Here is an 18484-nt window from a genome sequence, read left to right as displayed (position 1 = left end):
AATGAAGGGGGAAAGGTTTTATAGAAGTCTGATGGGTAACTTTTTCACACAAAAGGTGATGGGTGTATGGAACGAGCTGCCGGAGGAGGTAGTTGAGCCAAGGAATATCGCAACATTTAAGAAACATTTAGGTAGGTCCATGGATAGGACAGGTTTAGTGGGATATGGGCCAAATGCAGGCAGGTGGGACAAATGTAAATGGACAGCAGGTCTCACCTAGGCGCCAGAGACCCAAACTCGATTGGTATAGAAACATAGAAACATACAAAATAGGTGCAGGAGTAGGCCATTCGGCCCTTCGAGCCTGCACCGCCATTCAATATGATCATGGCTGATCATCCAACTCAGTATCCTGTACCTGCCTTCTCTCCATACCCCCTGATCCCTTTAGCCACAAGGGCCACATCTAACTCCCCCTCAACTATAGAAAAATGAACTGTGGCCTCAACTACCTTCTGTGGCAGAGAATTCCACAGATTCACCACTCTCTTTGTGAAAAATGTTTTTCTCATCTCAGTCCTAAAAGATTTCCCCCTTATCCTTGAACTGTTAGTCTGTATGGAGTTTGTACATTCTCCCCTTGACCTAAGTGGGTTTCCCCTGGGAGCTCTGGTTTCCTCCCACACTTCCAACACTGTGTTAAAGAGGGAACTGCAGATGCTGGAGAATCGAAGGTTACACAGAAAAGCTGGAGAAACTCAGCGGGTGCAGCAGCATCTATGGAGCGAAGGAAATAGGCAACGTTTCGGGCCGAAACCCTTCTTCAGACTGATCAGGGGTGGGGGTGGGTGGGGACAAGAAAGGGAAAAGGAGGAGTAGCCGGAAGGCTGGAGGGTGGGAGGAGACAGCAGGGGAGCTGAGGAAGGGGAGGAGACAGCAAGGACTAACAGAATTGGGCGAAGTCGATGTTCATTCCCCCGGGGTGCAGACTCCCCAAACGGAATATGAGGTGCTGTTCCTCCAATTTCCGGTGCTGCTCGCTGTGGCCATGGAGGAGACCCAGGACAGAGAGGTCGGAGACGGAGTGGGAGGGGGAGTTGAAGTGCTGAGCCACCGGGAGGTCAGCTAGGTTATTGCGGACCGAGCGGAGGTGTTCGGCGAAACGATCGCCCAACCTCCGCTTGGTCTCACCGATATAAATCTGCTGACATCTAGAGCAGCGGACGCAATAGATGAGGTTGGAAGAGATGCAGGTAAACCTCTGTCGCACCTGGAACGATTGCTTGGGTCCCTGAAAGGAGTTGAGGGGGGAGGTAAAGGGACAAGTGTTGCATCTGCTGCGGCCGCAAGGGAAAGTGCCCGGGGAGGGGGTGGACCGAGAGGGAAGGGAAGAATTGACAAGGGAGTTATGGAGGGAGCGGTCTTTGCGGAAGGCAGATATGGGGGGAGATGGGAAGATGTGGCCAGTAGTGGGGTCACGTTGGAGGTGGCGAAACTGACGGAGGATTATTTTTTGTATGTGATGGCTGGTGGGGTGAAAGGTGAGGACTAGGGGGACTCGGCCCTTGTTGCGAGTGCGGGGATGGGGAGAGAGAGCAGTGTTGCGGGGTATGGAAGAGACCCTGGTGCGAGCCTCATTTATGGTGGAGGAGGGGAACCCCCGTTCCCTGAATAGTGAGGACATCACCTCCGCTCGGTCCGCAATAACCTAGCTGACCTCCCGGTGGCTCAGCACTTCAACTCCCCCTCCCACTCCGTCTCCGACCTCTCTGTCCTGGGTCTCCTCCATGGCCACAGCGAGCAGCACCGGAAATTGGAGGAACAGCACCTCATATTCCGTTTGGGGAGTCTGCACCCCGGGGGAATGAACATCGACTTCGCCCAATTCTGTTAGTCCTTGCTGTCTCCTCCCCTTCCTCAGCTCCCCTGCTGTCTCCTCCCACCCTCCAGCCTTCCGGCTACTCCTCCTTTTCCCTTTCTTGTCCCCACCCCCCCCCACCCCTGATCAGTCTGAAGAAGGGTTTCGGCCCGAAACGTTGCCTATTTCCTTCGCTCCATAGATGCTGCTGCACCCGCTGAGTTTCTCCAGCTTTTCTGTGTAACCAACACTGTGTTAATTGGCTTGGTAAAATTGTAAATTGTCCCTTGTGTGTATAGGATAGTGTTAGTGTGTGGGGAATCCCTGGTTGGCTCGGACTCAGTGAGCCAAAGGGCCTGTTTCTGTGGTGTATCTCTAAACTAAACTAAACTAATTTCATGAGTACCACATACCAGTAAAATGCAACGCAAAAACGAGAATGGAGAAATGGTCAGGCAATGGAGTTTTATTTTTTTTTTCGTTTTATCTATTGTCTCGTCGGTTGAGGAATACTGGAAGGCACACGGCGACTAGGATGAATCCTTTCCCCAGTTGGAACTTGGGGAATTCAGGCTGTTCGGCCATCGTGTACAATTACGGATAACAGCAGTCCGTCCCATCATCGCACAGTTTTTTCCCTTCATTATAGTCCGGTTCGCAAGGGAGATAACTGCAGGTTCCTTTTAGATATTTGCAGGTTATGGTGCTTGAATCTGAAATCCAAGATCAATCATGCAGTTAATTTGGGAGCCGTTCATTATCAGTGATGGAGAGACAGACAAATGTTTTTTATAACAAAAAACAAGAAAATGATGAGAACATCAGCATCAAAAGGACACAATGTGCTGGAGTAACTCAGCGGGTCATGCAGTGTCTCTGGAGAACATGGATAAAATGTCCAACTGCCCACCCTACCAATGTTTCTCATGATATTATAGACTTCTATCAGCTCTCCCCCCAATCTCTGACGTTCCGGAGGCAATTGGAGTCCCTGAAGCTGAATAACACAACTCTGGGTTAGAGATGCAGCACTCTAAGACTCCAGTGCCGCCTCTTGGTCTATTGTTTTTATCGTTGCCTGCTCCTGAACTCAATAACTAATCAAGTAATCAGAGAATATATAAACAGAGACACAATGAACTGCGAATGCTGGAATATTGAGCAAAACACAAAGTGCTCGAACAACTTAGCAGCTCAGACAGGCATATATAGACAGACAAGTTTCAAATTAAATCCTCAGCTTCTTTCAAACCAGTACATTCAGCAGAGAATTGCTTGATTCAAAGATACAGCATTTGCTGAGTTCACACTGATCATTTATTACCCATTCACACTTTACCATCCCCTCCCTACATACTAGGGGCAATTTACAGAGGCCAATGAACCTACAAACCTGCACATCATTGGGATGTGGGAGGAAACCGGAACACCCAGAGGAAATCCACATTTGTCACAGGGAGAACATGCAAACTCCACACAGGTAGCACCCGAGGTCAGGATCAAACCCAGGTCTCTGCCATTGCGTTGCTTTTGTTTTAAATTAAAACAGACTACATTAGTTGATAGAGAGACAGGAGGAGGAACACTCACCCACCAACTGCAAGTCTGGAGGCAGCAACAGGAGGCCAAGGACCAGGATCAATGCTTTCATCATGTTGGGAACAATGCTGAGCTGGAGATGTGTGGATTGTAGTGCAAGGGGCTTCTACCTTGCCCTGGGTGCAACTAAGTGATGTTGTTCTTGCTCTGATCTGTGAACTGTACGCTGTACATCATGCAAGTGCGACTGTTTTAGTCAACTCTTGACCCATTTAATGACTTCTCACTTTGCACCAGACTGCCAGTTCAGTTAAAAATTGTCCCAGGGCAGGAAACAGGTGCATCCTCAGGTGCAAAGATATCATGGAGCCAGGGGGGTTAATTCTGATGAGGATCCTCCCTGAAAGGGAGCCAGAGTGTTGATACTTCCTCTGAAGGCAGGCACACTTGCCAGACCTCACAGAAAATCAATGCAATTCCATTTGTAATCATTAACTGTTGTTCACATTGCCTTGAGACAAAGTGTACAGTCACCACGTCTTGGAACATTGCCTGCCCAGGAGCGGATAGTATGTTCTGTTTGAGTGTATGAGGAGTGGCAAGAGAACATGATAGAAAGACACACACAATTTGCATCCATTTCTGGATTAGGGTTGGGACAAATTGGTGGCACTGAGACTGCAGCACTACCAGCTGCACCTCTGTGCAGACCTGATAGTAATAACTAGATCAGTAGCTGGCAGAAGCAGGTGCAGCAGGCAGTGAAGAAAGCTAGCATTCATACCAAAAGGATTTGAGTATAGAGGCAGGGAGGTTCTACTGCAGTTGTACAGGGTCTTGGTGAGACCACACCTGGAGTATTGTGTACAGTTTTGGTCTCCTAATCTGAGGAAAGACATTATTGCCATCGAGGAAGTACAGAGAAGGTTCACCAGACTGATTCCTGGGATGGTAGGACTTTCATATGAAGAAAGACTGGATAGACTTGGTTTATACTCACTAAAATTTAGAAGATTGAGGGGGGATCTTATAGAAACTTACAAAATTCTTAAGGGGTTGGACAGGCTAGATGCAGGAAGATTGTTACCGATGCTGGGGAAGTCCAGCACAAGGGGTCACAGTTTAAGGATAAGGGAAAAGTCTTTTAGGACCGAAATGAGAAAAACATTTTTCACACAGAGAGTGGTGAACCTGTGGAATTCTCTGCCACAGAAGGTAGTTGAGGCCAGTTCACTGGCTATATTTAAGAGGGAGTTAGATGTGGCCCTTATGGCAAAAGGGATCAGGGGGTATGGAGAGAAGGCAGGTACAGGATACTGAGTTGGATGATCAGCCATGATCATATTGAATGGCAGTGCAGGCTCGAAGGGCTTAATGGCCTACTCCTGCACCTATTTTCTATGTGTTGATATAGATTTTACTCTTAAAGATACTCAGTGGTGGAGCAAAGCAAACTCGGCAGAGACACAGAATTGCTGACACTTCTTCAATCTGAAGGGTCTCAACCTGAAACATCACCCATTCCTTCTCTCCAGAGATTTTTTTCTGTCCTGCTCAGTTACTCCAGCATTTTGTGTCTATCTTACATATTATCATAACACACCACCCAAGCCTTGGAAAGGATCCCAGGAGTGAGTAGGTTAACATATGATAAGTGTTTGTCAGCACTGGGCCTGTACTCGCTGGAGTTTAGACAAATTAGGGGGAAACATACAGAGTAGTGAAAGGCTTGGATAGAGAGGAGAGGATGTTTCCACTAGTGGGAGAGTCTAGGACAAGAGGTCATAGCCTCAGAATTAAAAGAATGTTCTTTTAGGAAAGAGATGAGGGGAAATATCTTCAGTCAGAGGGTGGTGAATCTGTGGAATTCTTTGCCACAGAAGACTGTGGAGGCCATCAATGGATACAGTTTTACAATAACTAGCCACTTTACACAATGAAGGGAGATTTCTTTCCTAAAGGAATCAACTCTTTGGAATTCTCGAGCAGAAAATGTAGTCCCTGCATAATTTAAGGTGGAGTTTGACAAAGATTTAAACTGGAAGTTAACAGGTAGCATGTAGGAAGTTAGCGTTGAAGACAAGACTTGATCAGCCAGGAGTGTACTAGATGGTAGCCAGGTCAAGGGATGGCTTGACATCTTCAGTAGGTACACACAAATGCTGGAGAAACTCAGCCGGTGCAGCAGCATCTATGATGCTGCTGCACCTGCTGAGTTTCTCCAGCATTTGTGTGTACCTTCGATTTTCCAGCATCTTCAGTTCCTCCTTTGACACTTTCAGTCACGACAAAACATTGCGAGGTTCTTCAAGTTAGAATTGTTCAGCAGCACCGCCATGTGGCCACTATGGAATTGCAGGATCACCAGCAGCCGGAGAAACTGCATTTATAAGCAGCCGAGTTCAAAGATAAGTCTGGAGATCCTTGACAGAAATATTTAGGCTCTTTGGGGCAATATCATTACAATGGTCGTGTTTCCAGGTAAAGATGATCAAACAGAAATAGCAAGGTCAGTGTTTCACTTAATATTCAATAGTCCACCTCTCAATTTAATATTTTGTTTTAACCCTGTTTCACAATACTGCATTAACCTCTTAATTTAACCAACGTTAAGTTATAGTGGGTAGAAAAATCCAGTGATTAGGTGTCCTTTAACAAAAAACCTCAATCATGAATATACAAACAAACGAACGAACAGCCAGACAGCTAGCTAGATTGCTAGTTTCTCCAGCACTGTTGTCTACCTTCCATTTTCCAGCATCTGCAGTTCCTTCTTAAACAGCTAGGCTCAGTGGTTCCCAACGTGGGGCGTACGCCCCACAGGGGGGCAATTTGATTTTTAAGGGGGGCAATTGAGTGCGACTGAGGAGGTCTGGGTCCAAATTTTCGATTTTTATTTTTTTGGATTTTTAAACTACATATGTAGTTTATGTTTCAGATGTTATTTTGAGTAAATAATTTTTTGGGGGTAAAAAAGGTCTTTATTGTGTAGTTATTACAACCAAGGTATTGGTGTTTTAAGCTTCTTCAGCTGAAATGGAGTTCACTTTTTAAATGATAAGAATTATATATCAGCACATGGGGGGGGGGGGGGCATCAGGATTTTAGAGGTGATTAGGTGGGGCATGGCCAAAAAAAGGTTGGGAACCACTGAAGACGATGTATACACACGGAACTGCAGATGCCGGCTTAAAAAAACAAAGTGCTGGAGTATCACGGTAGGTCAGGCAGCATCTCTGCAGAACATGGACAGATGATGTTGCAGGTCGGGACCCTTCTTCAGACTGAATACGATGGGGTGGTAGGGAGGTCAAGTGAATACGCGGGCGGGGGGGTGGGGGGGGTGGATAAGGGGCAGAGGGTCGGACAGATATATTTTTTAATATATACAGATAGAACAGATGAGTATACACATAGATGCTGCTGCACCCGCTGAGTTTCTCCAGCTTTTTTGTGTACCTTAGAACAGATGAGTGGTGTGGCCTAACTAGTCCATGCCTTCCAAGAAGCCCCAGCTAAGCAGGTCTCATATGCTCGCACACGGCTTGCGTTCCCCGAAACCTTTTCTGTCCGTGTATCCGTCCAAGTATCTACTAAATGATGTTACAGTACCTCCTCTGGCATTTCATTGCATATATTCACCACCCTCTGAGTGAAAAAGCTTTCCCTTAGATTCCTATTGTATGTCCCCTCTCGCCTTAAACCCCCGAAGTTCTATGGTTCTTGATTTAAAAGAACTGTGCATTCAGCCTTTCTATTCCTCTCATCGTTTTATACACCACTAGAAGATAGCCCGTCCGCCCCTGCGCTCCATGGTGGAACAAAATTGGAGGCTGCCTATCCTCTCCTGTAGCACAAGCCCTCGAGTCCTGGCAAGGAGCTCGTGAATCTTCTCCGTTCTCTTACCAGTGATGGCACCCTTCCTTTGGCAGGGTGACCAAAGCTGAACACAATACTCCAAATGTGGCCTCATTACGATTAGTACAACTGTAACATAGCATCCCAACATCTGAAGAAGGGTTTCGACCCGAAACGCCGCCTATTCCTTCGCTCCATAGATGCTGCCTCACCCGCTGAGTTTCTCCAGCATTTTTGTCTACCGTCTGTATTCAATAACCTGAATGAGGAGCGTCAACATACCAACATTATTTTCTATCACAGAGCATGGAAACGTTGTCATTCAAGACGAGAGTCAAGTTTTGGGACCTTGATGCAGCCAGGTTTAAAAGCCCCAATGTAACCGTTGTATCCAAGGTTAGATAGATATTAATGGTTTCAATAAGCCCAAGTTCCTTTTGCAAATTAAGTATACTTTCAATATGAATATGTCAATGGTTCTGGAATGGTCCTGGGATGTCAGGACTTTCATATGAAGAAAGACTGGATAGACCTGGCTTGTACTCCCTAGAATTTAGAAGATTGAGAGGGGATCTTTTCGAAACTTACAAAATTCTTAAGGGGTTGGACAGGCTAGATGCAGGAAGATTATTCCCGATGTTGGGAAAGTCCTGAACAAGGGGTCACAGTTTAAGGATAAGGGGGAAATCTTTTAGGACCGAGATGAGAAAAACATTTTTCACACAGAGAGTGGTGAGTCTGTGGAATTCTCTGCCACAGAAGGTAGTTGAGGCCACAGTTCACTGGCTATATTTAAGAGGGAGTTAGATGTGGCCCTTGTGGCTAAATGGATCAGGGGGTATGGAGAGATGGCAGGTACAGGATACTGAGTTGGATGATCATATTGAATGGCGGTGCAGGCTCGAAGGGCCGAATGGCCTACTCCTGCACTTATTTCTATGTTTCTATGTTCTAACTAATGTAGAGTTAACTTTCCGAGCTGAAGAGATGACGCTCACCCATGCGAGTCGAGAACGAATCTTGCCAGTGAAACCGATTCCCATTTTTTTTTTTGCACCTGTTCCATATCAAAGTCAAATATTTAACAGACTGACAAATTGCCTCGGGGGGGAAGTGATTAACTCAGACAGGTGACCAAGTGCAGCTGAATCAAGGCATGTGATGCACAATACAACCCAAGCACCATCGACCAAAATACCCACAGCTGCCGACAGAAAGGGTCACAAAACCTCTGCTCCTAACTCCAAGGAACATTTCCTAACAGGATGAAAGCGCTTCACTTGATCCTCGGTCTCCTGCTGCTGTCGTGGGATATCCAGCCGGTAGGTAAGTCTCAGTTCTGTTGTGGAAATCGTTTTACTAGGAAGTGTCACAAGGAAACACAACACGGAGACAGTCCTTTCGGCCCACCCAGTCCGTGGTGACTGCCAAACAAACATTGACACTAACCCTAGCCCTGTAAGCATTTCACAGCATTTGGGTGCATGTCCCTATAAAAGACCAACAGCAAAACAGTACTAATGTAGACAAAAGTGCTGGAGTAACTCAGCGGGTGCAGCAGCATCTATGGAGCGAAGGAAATAGGCAACGTTTCTTCAGACTGATGTAGTCAGACTAATATCGTCTGTCTGAAGAAAGGGCCCTGTGGACAAATCGCCTACCCCCCACACCCCAGATCGCTGGGCTGGACTCAGTGGCTGGCTGAGTAATTCCAGCACTTCGCTTACTACGCGCAAGATTCCAGCATCTGCGGCTCATAGTATCTCCAATACCCGTATCAATCCATTTTATTCTCCTCGTATTCCAGTTAACACCTGTCATTCTACCGCGAAGGAAGTTAGTAGATATATTATTACATTCAGACAAAGGAGCGTATCTAGGGGGAATTTACAGACGCTAATTAGCCTACGTGGGAAGAAAGCGCAGAGCCCGATGCCGCCCAAACTATCGCGTTTAGTTTATTGTTGCGTGCTATCCAGTCAGCGGGAATATTGTACAGGGTTACAATCGAGCCGTCCACACTGTACATAATGGAATGACGTTTGGTGCAAGTTAACGTCCGGTGAAAGATTTTCCGCGTGTCTTCAATAGGGTTGGTCCGGACCGCTCTCTAGACGGTAATAGGATGGTTCAGTTGCCTGATAACAGCTGGAAAGAAACTATCCGTGAATGTGGAGATGTGTGTTTTCAAATATCTATATCTCTCGACTGATGGCAGAGGGGAGAAGAGGGAGGACCCTGTCCCTGTGTTGACATTCTCCACGATCTGTGTGTGTGTGTGTTAGTGCAACTACTGTGGCGGCACATCCTCACAAAGCTAGCGACTTGGGTGTGGAGTTTGCACGGTCTCCCCGTGACCGCGCGGTTGCCCTCCGGGTTCTCCGGCTTCCTCCCACGTCCCAAAGACGCGTGGTTCAGTAGGTTCTGTAAATTCCCCCCCTCGTGTGTTGGTAGTGGATGTGACAACCGAATAACATTGAACCAGTATGGACAGATGATCGAAGTCCGACGTCGACCAAATAACCTATGTATCTGCTGTATCACTAAACTAACATTTCTAGTTTGCACCACACCGGTATAACATGTTGACAGAAAGAAATATATTATTTTTGATGTTTTCGTTTTAATAGCCTTTCCGTGGGACCTTACAGGGAGTAAAAGGCAGTAATAGTCGCCGTGGAAGGTGTAATATAAATATGTCTGATCCACATGTTCGCTGCCGAACGGGCCCCGGAGTAATTGACTTATTTCATGTTGGCTTTCAGATTCGACCACTGTAACCTGCAAGTTCCTCAGCGGCTCCTGCACCGGCCTGCCTTGCAGCCTTGGCTACAATGAAGAGAAGAGGTTCTGCGACGACGGGTCCAATTGCTGTTATCCATAACTGCACCAGCCCTGGGGTGGAACAGCTTGACCCCTCCACCAGAGTATGTTGGCCAATGGTTCAGCCGCGAAGTACAGGCTGGGCTTTAAATGGGAACATCCCTCTCTAGAATCTGCTTCCAGGGTGTATAAATAGTTGGTTGAGCTTAAAAAATAAACAATGCATCGATAATTGCTTCAGACTCATTTTCTTCTGCTGAGCAATATGGTGTGTACCGTGTATAGAATGTGAGCGTAGATTCTATACACTGTTAGAACGAGTGGGTCATACGCACGGAAGAGTCAAAAGTCAGAAGTGTTTTATTGGCAAGTGTCGAGAGAGAGGGAGAGAGGGAGAGAGCGAGAGGGGAAGGGAGAGAGAGAGAAAGAGAGAGAGGGAGGGAGAGAGAGCGAGAGAGAGAGAGAGAGAGAGAGAAAGAGATAGAGATAGAGATAGAGATAGAGATAGAGATAGAGAGAGAGAGAGAGAGAGAGGGAAGGAGGGAGAGAGAGAGAGAGAGAGAGGAGAGAGAGAGCGAGAGAGAGAGAGGGAGAGAGAGAGAGAGGAGAGAGAGAGGAGAGAGGGAGAGAGGGAGAGGGGAGGAGAGAGAGAGAGAGAGAGAGAGAGAGAGAGAGAGAGAGGGAGGGGAGAGAGAGAGAGCGAGAGAGAGAGAGGAGAGAGAGACGGAGAAGGAGAGGGAGAGAGAGAGTGAGAGAGAGATAGAGAGGGAGACAGGGAGACGGAGAGACCCAACATACATACACAACGACAGGACAAGGTTACAGATGCGTTCGGTATTTGGTGTGTGATCCCAGCTACACACAGACGCGAAGCCACATTTATTTTTCTATCAACATGTATTTATTGACTGACAAAGAGCAGGTAAAGCGCAGAGTCCAAGTGAACACCCCCCAAAACCCATTACCCGATGCGAAATAGCTGTGAGGTGAAATGCCCCTGTCCCACTTAGGAAACCTGAACGGAAACCTCTGGAGACTTTGTGCCCCACCCAAGGTTTCCGTGCGGTTCCCAGAGGTTTTTGTCAGTCTCCCTACCTGCTTCCACTACCTGCAACCCCCGGCAACCACCTGCAACCTCCGGGAACCGCACGGAAACCTTGGGTGGGGCGCAAAGTCTCCAGGGGTTTCCGTTCAGGTTTCCTAAGTGGGACAGGGGGGGTCGGGGCGTTTTTTTAAAGGACGATCCTTTAGGAAGGAGATGAGGAGGAATTTATTTAGTCAGAGGGAGGTGGATCTGTGAGATGGTTTGCCACAGAAGGATTGGGGCGGCTAAGTGAATGGATATGTTTAAGGCAGAGATAGATTATTGTGTTTAAGAAGGAACTGCAGATGCTGGAAAATCGAAGGTGCACAAAAAAAGTTGGAGAAACTCAGCGGGTGCAGCTGTATCTATGGAGCGAAGGAAATAGGCAACGTTTCGGCCCGAAACGTTGCCTATTTCCTTCGCTCCATAGATGCTGCGGCACCCGCTGAGTTTCTCCAGCATTTTTGTGTACCATAGATAGATTCTTGATTGGTACGGGTGTCAGGGTTATGGGGAGAAGGCAGGAGAATGGGGTTAGGAGGGAGAGATAGATCAGCTATGATTGAATGGCGGAGTAGACTTGATGGGCTAATTCTGTTCCTATCACTTTTGTCCTTATGACCTTAAGAGTCTATGCATTTCCAATTCCAGCACCCCGACCTATAATGATGAGTATACATGTGATTGTTGAACCAGGAAGAATCAGTAAAGGAAGACGTGTGGCGAAAATGTACATGACCACTATACTGGCCCACATCCGCACTCGTCAATTGCAGCGATCCGTGTCGCAGCAATGGTATTGAAATCGAGTGGCGTTTCCCGTTTTATCAATGACATCGCACTCCAGCAGATGGGCGCAGTTTCGGACGTATCGATTTACTGCAAAAGGAGAAAGATATTGATAGTGAGGAGCAACAGAAGGGAGGCAGGGCCGGGTTGTGGAGTCTCAGAGGGGAGGGGGGGGGGGGGGGGGGGGGGGGGGGGGGGGGTAAGGGAACAGCAGAAACTTTGAACACACATTTTTGTTTTATTACACGCTGGAATTTGTTAGAAGTAACTGTAGAAAAACGGCAACAAAACAGAAATCCGTCTTCCCTGAAAACACAATCTATGGGATTGACGATACACACATATCCCCGGGGTCAGGTGGATGCATGATAGAATGTTGTGTGTGTGTGTGTGTGTATCTGTCTGTGTGTGTGTGTTTCTGTGTGTGTGTGTTTGTGTATGTGTGTGTGTGTGTGTTTCTGTGTGTGTGTGTGTGTGTGTGTGTGTGTGTGTGTGTGTGTGTGTGTGTGTTTCTGTGTGTGTGTGTGTTTCTGTGTGTGTGTGTGTGTGTGTGTGTGTTTCTTTCTGTGTGTGTGTGTGTGTGTGTGTTTCTCTGTGTGTTTCTCTGTGTGTTTCTGTGTGTGTCTGTGTGTGTGTGTGTGTGTGTGTGTGTGTGTGTTTCTGTGTGTGTGTGTGTGTGTGTGTGTGTGTGTGTTTCTGTGTGTGTGTGTTTCTGTGTGTGTGTGTGTGTGTGTGTGTGTGTGTGTAGACAAGGCACTTACAGGGCAGTCGTTCATAGTAGACGATGATGCATTGTGTGTGGTTGGAATCACAGGAGACCACGGAGTCGGTGCATTTCTTCCCTTTGCCAATACATTCACAATGGTTACACTCAAGGGCATGCGCTGCAAGGAAAAGCGAGCACTGGTTTAGACACGAATTGTGGCATTCAAATCCAAAAAGGGAACTACAAAAGTAATTGAACGGAACGAACTTGTCGGGTTAACGGCGGGAGAAAGTAGATCATTGTCACGAGCCCTTGGTTCAGCTCTAGGGATAGTAAACATAGAAACAGGTGCAGGGGTAGGCCATTCGGCCCTTCGAACCAGCACCGCCATTCAATATGATCATGGCTGATCATCCAACTCGGTATCCTGTACCTGCCTTCTCTCCATACCCCCTGATCCCGTTAGCCACAAGGGCCACATCTAACTCCCTCTTAAATATAGCCAGTGAACTGGCCTCAGCTACATTCTGTGGCAGAGAATTCCACAGATTCACCACTCTCTGTGTGAAAAACAAATTCTCATCTCGGTCCTAAAATATTTCCCTCTTATCTTTGAACTGTGACCCCTTGTTCTGGACTTCTCCAACATCGGGAACAATCTTCCTGCATCTAGCCTGTCCAACCCCTTAAGAATTTAATACGTTTCTATAAGATCCCCCCCTCAATCTTCTAAATTCTAGCGAGTACAAGCCAGTCTTTCTTCATATGAAAGTCCTGACATCCCAGGACCATCCCAGAACCATTGACATATTCATATTGAAAGTATAGTTAATTTGCAAAAGGAACTTGGGCTTATTCTAATATCTAGAGAGTAGTGAATCTCTGGAACTCTCTGCCACAGAGGGTAGTCGAGGCCAGTTCATTGGCTATATTTAAGAGGGAGTTAGATGTGGCCCTTGTGGCTAAGGGGATCAGAGGGTATGGAGAGAAGGCAGGTACAGGATACTGAGTTGGATGATCAGCCATGATCATATTGAATGGCGCTGTAGGTTCGAAGGGCCGAATGGCCTACTCCTGCACCTAATTTCTATGTTTCTATGTTTCTATCTATCTAACCTTGGATACAACGGTTACATTGGGGCTTTTAAACCTGGCTGCATCAAGGTCCCAAAACTTGACTCTCGTCTTGAATGACAACGTTTCCATGTTATGTGATAGAAAATAATGTTGGTATGTTGACGCTCCTCGTTCAGGTTATTGAATATAGACGGTAGACAAAAATGTTGGAGAAACTCAGCGGGTGAGGCAGCATCTATGGAGCGAAGGAATAGGCGGCGTTTCGGGTCGAAACTCTCAATCCTCTAGCGAGTACAAGCCGAGTATATTAAATCTTTCTTCATATGAAAGTCCTGACATCCCAGGAATCATTCTGGGTACTAGATGCTACGTGGATAAAAGCAAGTCAGGTAACATCTGTCTAAGAGAAAGACATGAACTAACATTCAAGGTAGTTGACAATGTACCAGAGCTGGCCAACTCTATCGCGAATTGGCTGTTATCAGAAGTTAGACACAAAGTGTTCGAGTAAAGGGCCTGTCCCACTTACGTGTCCTTGGCACGCAAATTACGCGACCTCAGCGGGTCAGGCGGATATATATGGAGAAAAAGGATGGTTGACGTTTCGGGTCAGGATCCTTCTTCAAGCCCCCTGTTTATTTGCTTCAATTTTTTTTCCCCAAAATGCTTAAGCCTAAAAGCTAAATTAATTATGAAATTACTTCCTCTTCGCGATTTAAATGAATTGGCTCGGATATTCTTGGAAAGGACTAAAATATATCGAGAGTTCCGCCCTCTTCTGTTCCCGATAGACACCGTGTCTTGTGTTACGGAGAAGTGAGAGACACAATGGATGAATCTCTGGAGAGACCATTATTTTTTCAAGCCAACACAATCTCACGTTTGTCTTCAAACAGCCTGGGGCATATGTTGTAATGATCAGTGTCACGGACGCCATTAGGTGGGGCACACAAAGCAAAGCCTAGATAGAGTGTGTTTACATGGTGACCTCGATTCGCTTTTTCAGCCTTAGTTTAAACTCTAATCGCACGCTGTATGCCCTCAAAAACTATTCTAAACTTATTTTTCTCGCTCGCTATTAAACTGCAGTGATCTCCCGATGCTTTGGGCTACATTCCATTATCCGTGGATAGTCTGCCACTCCCAATCCCCTTCCCCAACCCAGACAAGTACACACACACTTCCTTAACTCTCACATTTCACCATCTCTCATCCATTCCGTGTTTGGGATGCTCCCGTAAAATATTCATTTTCTATGCCACGGCACACTGATGTATCTGTGCTAAGATCTCTCTCTCTCTCTCTGTATCTGATAGTGTATATCTGATCCTTCCCTTCTGATCAATGAAGGCCCCTCAACCCCCTCTCTCTTGTACCAAGGGTCCCCGCTGTTCCCCGATGAATGTTCCTTTAGGACGGAGATGAGGAGGAATATCTTTCGTTAGAGCGTGGTGAATTTGTGGAATTCTTTGCCATAGACGGCTGTGGAGGCCAAGTCAATGGATAATGTTATGGCAGAGATAGATAGATTCTTGATTAGTACGGGTGTCAAGTGTTATGTGGAGATGGCAGGAGAATGGGATTTGGAGGGAGAGATAGATCAGTCATGATTGAATGGCGGAGCTGACTTGATGGGCCGAATGGCCTAACTCTGCTCCTATCACTTATGACCTTATGGCCTTGCCCCGATCTCCTTTCAACCCCCAGCTGAGGGAGGATAGCTCTCAAAACGCGGACGGCGTGGACACTCACCCCAAGAGGCAGCAGCAACGATGAACATGAGAATGTGTACAATGGCCATGACGTCCTTAGTGTGTGGTTAGCGGGGCACTGTACAGAGACCGCTAGAGAGTCAAGTATAGGTCCGATCGCACCAGCCTTGTCCGATCCTTTGTGTGAGAGTTTTTAGTTTAGTTTTGTCATTAAATCTGCGCTATCTGGGTCAGATGGTAATCCGTCAACAGCCCATCCCGCGAAATTTAATTCAGTGGCGTCTGATTTCCAAACCTTTTGTTCTTTTATTCTGCGAGCCGGGCTTTTATATTTTATCGCCTGCTTTTCTGTACATTTTCTGAGTGTGTCCCCTTAACTAACCAAGTCAAGTCAAGTTTATTGGTCACATACACATACGAGATGTGCAGTGAAATGAAAAGTGACAATGCTCGCGGACTTTGTGCAAAAAGACAAACAAACAAACAACAAACAGAATCACATAGTATTTTACATATTGTGAGCGGAAGGTAAAAGGGAAAATAACAGCAATTTAAAAAAAAAAAAAAGCATTAGAGTGGTACAGTAAAAGTTAGTCCCTGGTGAGATAGGAGTTTACAGCCCTAATCGCCTCTGGGAAGAAACTCCTTCTCAACCTCTCCGTTCTCACAGCATGGCAACGGAGGCGTTTGCCTGACCGTAGCAGTGTTTGCCTGACCGATCCTGATCCCGACTCAAAATAAAAATAAAACCAGTCAGCGAGCGTGTCACTGAACGCGGTAAGTAAAAGAAACAAGCATTTAAAGAGCATTTCTAAGGTCAGGAAACTAACCGAGCAATTCCAGAGGTCAGGCGCTGAACGAGTTAACGTTGGCACCGAATCTCGGAGGTGACAAAAACGTGTGCAGGAAGTAACTGCAAATGTTGGTTGACATCGAAGATAAACACGAAAAGTTGGAGAAACTCAGCGGGCCAGGCAGCATCCATGGAGAAGAGAGAATAGGTGATGTTTTGGATTGTGGCTTTACGTTTTTAAGAAGGAACTGTAGATGCTGGAAAATTGAAGGTAGACAAAAATGCTGGAGAAACTCAACGGGTGCAGCAGCATCTATGGAGCGAGGGAAATAGGCAACGTTTCGGGACGAAACGTTGCCTATTTCCCTCGCTCCATAGATGCTGCTGCACCCGCCGAGTTTCTCCAGCATTTTTGTCTAACTTGGAGCTTTACGTTTTGGGTCAGGACCCTTCTTCTGACTGGTCATGAGGAAGGAAAGGCAGGCTTCAGAAAGGCAAGAGAAAGAGTCCAAAACATCATACATCCATGTTATCCAGAGATGCTGCCTGATCCGCTGGCCCAACACAGCACTTGGCGTTTTAAAATCAAAATGCCTGTCAGGGTAACCTTTTGGTCATAGACACAAAATGCTGGAGTAACTCAGCGGGCCAGGCAGCATCTCTGGAGAGAAGGAATGGGTGGCGTTTCGGGTCGAGACCCTACTCAGGGGAGTGGGTGGGACAGAGATAGGATGTTGTCGGAGACGGTAAAACTGGTGGGAGAATTGGAAAGGGGGGGTGGATGGAGAGAGAGAGGGAAAGCAGGGGCTATTTGAAGTTAGAGAAGTCAATGTTTATACCGCTGGGGTGTAAGCTACCCAAGCGGAATATGAGGTGCTGTTCCTCCAATTTGCGCTGGGCCTCTTTTTCCCCCTTCTTCTGACTGGCTATGGGAAAGTCTGAAGAAGGGTCTCAACCCGAAATGTCACCCATTCTTTCGCTCTAGAGATGCCTCCTGTCCCGCTGAGTTCCTCCAGCATTGTGTGTGTAGGTGGTGGTTCGTGTCGAGAAAGGTGACAAAAACCTTGGCGTATTCAGAACATTTCTACTCAATTCTTTAGTGTCGGCTGCAGAGAAAATTTGTAGCTAAACCTTGGCTATTTCTGTAATGTGTCTTAGTATTATGCTGTCCCACTTAGGAAACCTGAACGGAAACCTCTGGAGACTTTGCGCCCCACCCAAGGTTTCCGTCCGGTTACCGGAGGTTGCCGGAGGTTGCAGGTAGTGGAAGCAGGTAGTGGAAGCAGGTAGGGAGACTGACAAAAACCTCCGGGAACCGCACGGAAACCTTGGGTGGGGCGCAAAGTCTCCAGAGGTTTCCGTTCCAGTCTCCTAAGTGGGACAGCCCCATAAAGGTGGGACAGGGGCATAACAAGCCAGATATCAACAGTCTGACTTCGTAGCTCTCGAGAACGGACCGAGGGCATTTTCTAAATATTTTCCTTCACACAGAAACCCTTTGAAGAGAGGACGATTTCTTCCCCTGAAGTATCTTCAAGCGACTGCCAGATATTCAGTCATTGTGCATCAATGCTTGCATTAATCTTATGTTGTCCAGCACCAGAACGAACATATTGCCCTTGACAAAGTTTGTGGAGATTCTAAGACATTATGTACGCGGGACCGTACGCGTTGTTTCAACTAAACGCGAACAAGAATCAATGATTAATGTTGGCAAAGCGTTTATTTTCAGGTGGGCTCCACCGATTTGTTTCGTGAAGTGTGCATTTGCCGTTTGGCTTGCAATCAGGAAGGATCCACTTTGTAATTGATCGGCTGGTTCCAGGAACTTCGGAACCTCTCTCTGCTCCCGTGTGAATGTTTAACCAGCGACTTCAGGGCCAAAAGACATTAACCAGGACAAAAAACACACGCGTGTCCATGTGTGACAAGCAGCCCATAGACCAAAGCCAAGAATAACTCAACCCACAGTCTCAACCAGAACTGGTCAGACATCTTCAGTTGTACAGACCACAGCCCAACCCAACAATTCTCCCCAACACAATGAAGGCTTTGATCCTGATTCTTGGCCTTCTATTACTTCCCCCAGACCTTCAGTTGGTGGGTGAGTATATCTCTGCTTCTCCCATCCCCATCCAAAATAAATGGGGGGTTTTAAAAAGAACCCCCGGTTTCTGTGTTTGCGCGAATGTATTAAATGCCCTGTCCCACTTAGGAAACCTGAACGGAAACCTCTGGAGACTTTGTGCCCCACCGTGCTGTTCCCGGAGGTTTTTGTCAGTCTCCCTACCTGCTTCCACTACCT

The 18484-nt window shown here is 46.8% G+C and overlaps 2 long non-coding RNA genes across 2 annotated transcripts; one reads left to right on the top strand and one right to left on the bottom strand.

The window, feature by feature from the left end:
* Window positions 1-2249: 2249 nt before the first annotated feature.
* LOC129714476 (uncharacterized) lies at window positions 2250-3913 on the bottom strand. The gene is made up of 2 exons (XR_008726354.1): window positions 3389-3913; window positions 2250-2511 (listed from the first exon to the last, which is right to left on the bottom strand). It is a non-coding gene; the product is annotated as an uncharacterized LOC129714476 (long non-coding RNA).
* Window positions 3914-8260: 4347 nt separating this feature from the next.
* Window positions 8261-10250, top strand: LOC129714475 (uncharacterized). The gene is made up of 2 exons (XR_008726353.1): window positions 8261-8521; window positions 9961-10250. It is a non-coding gene; the product is annotated as an uncharacterized LOC129714475 (long non-coding RNA).
* Window positions 10251-18484: the final 8234 nt, after the last annotated feature.

This window comes from Leucoraja erinacea, chromosome 39 (assembly GCF_028641065.1).
Source record: "Leucoraja erinacea ecotype New England chromosome 39, Leri_hhj_1, whole genome shotgun sequence".
NCBI lineage: Eukaryota > Metazoa > Chordata > Chondrichthyes > Rajiformes > Rajidae > Leucoraja > Leucoraja erinaceus.
This window is presented reverse-complemented; position numbering and strand designations above follow the sequence as displayed.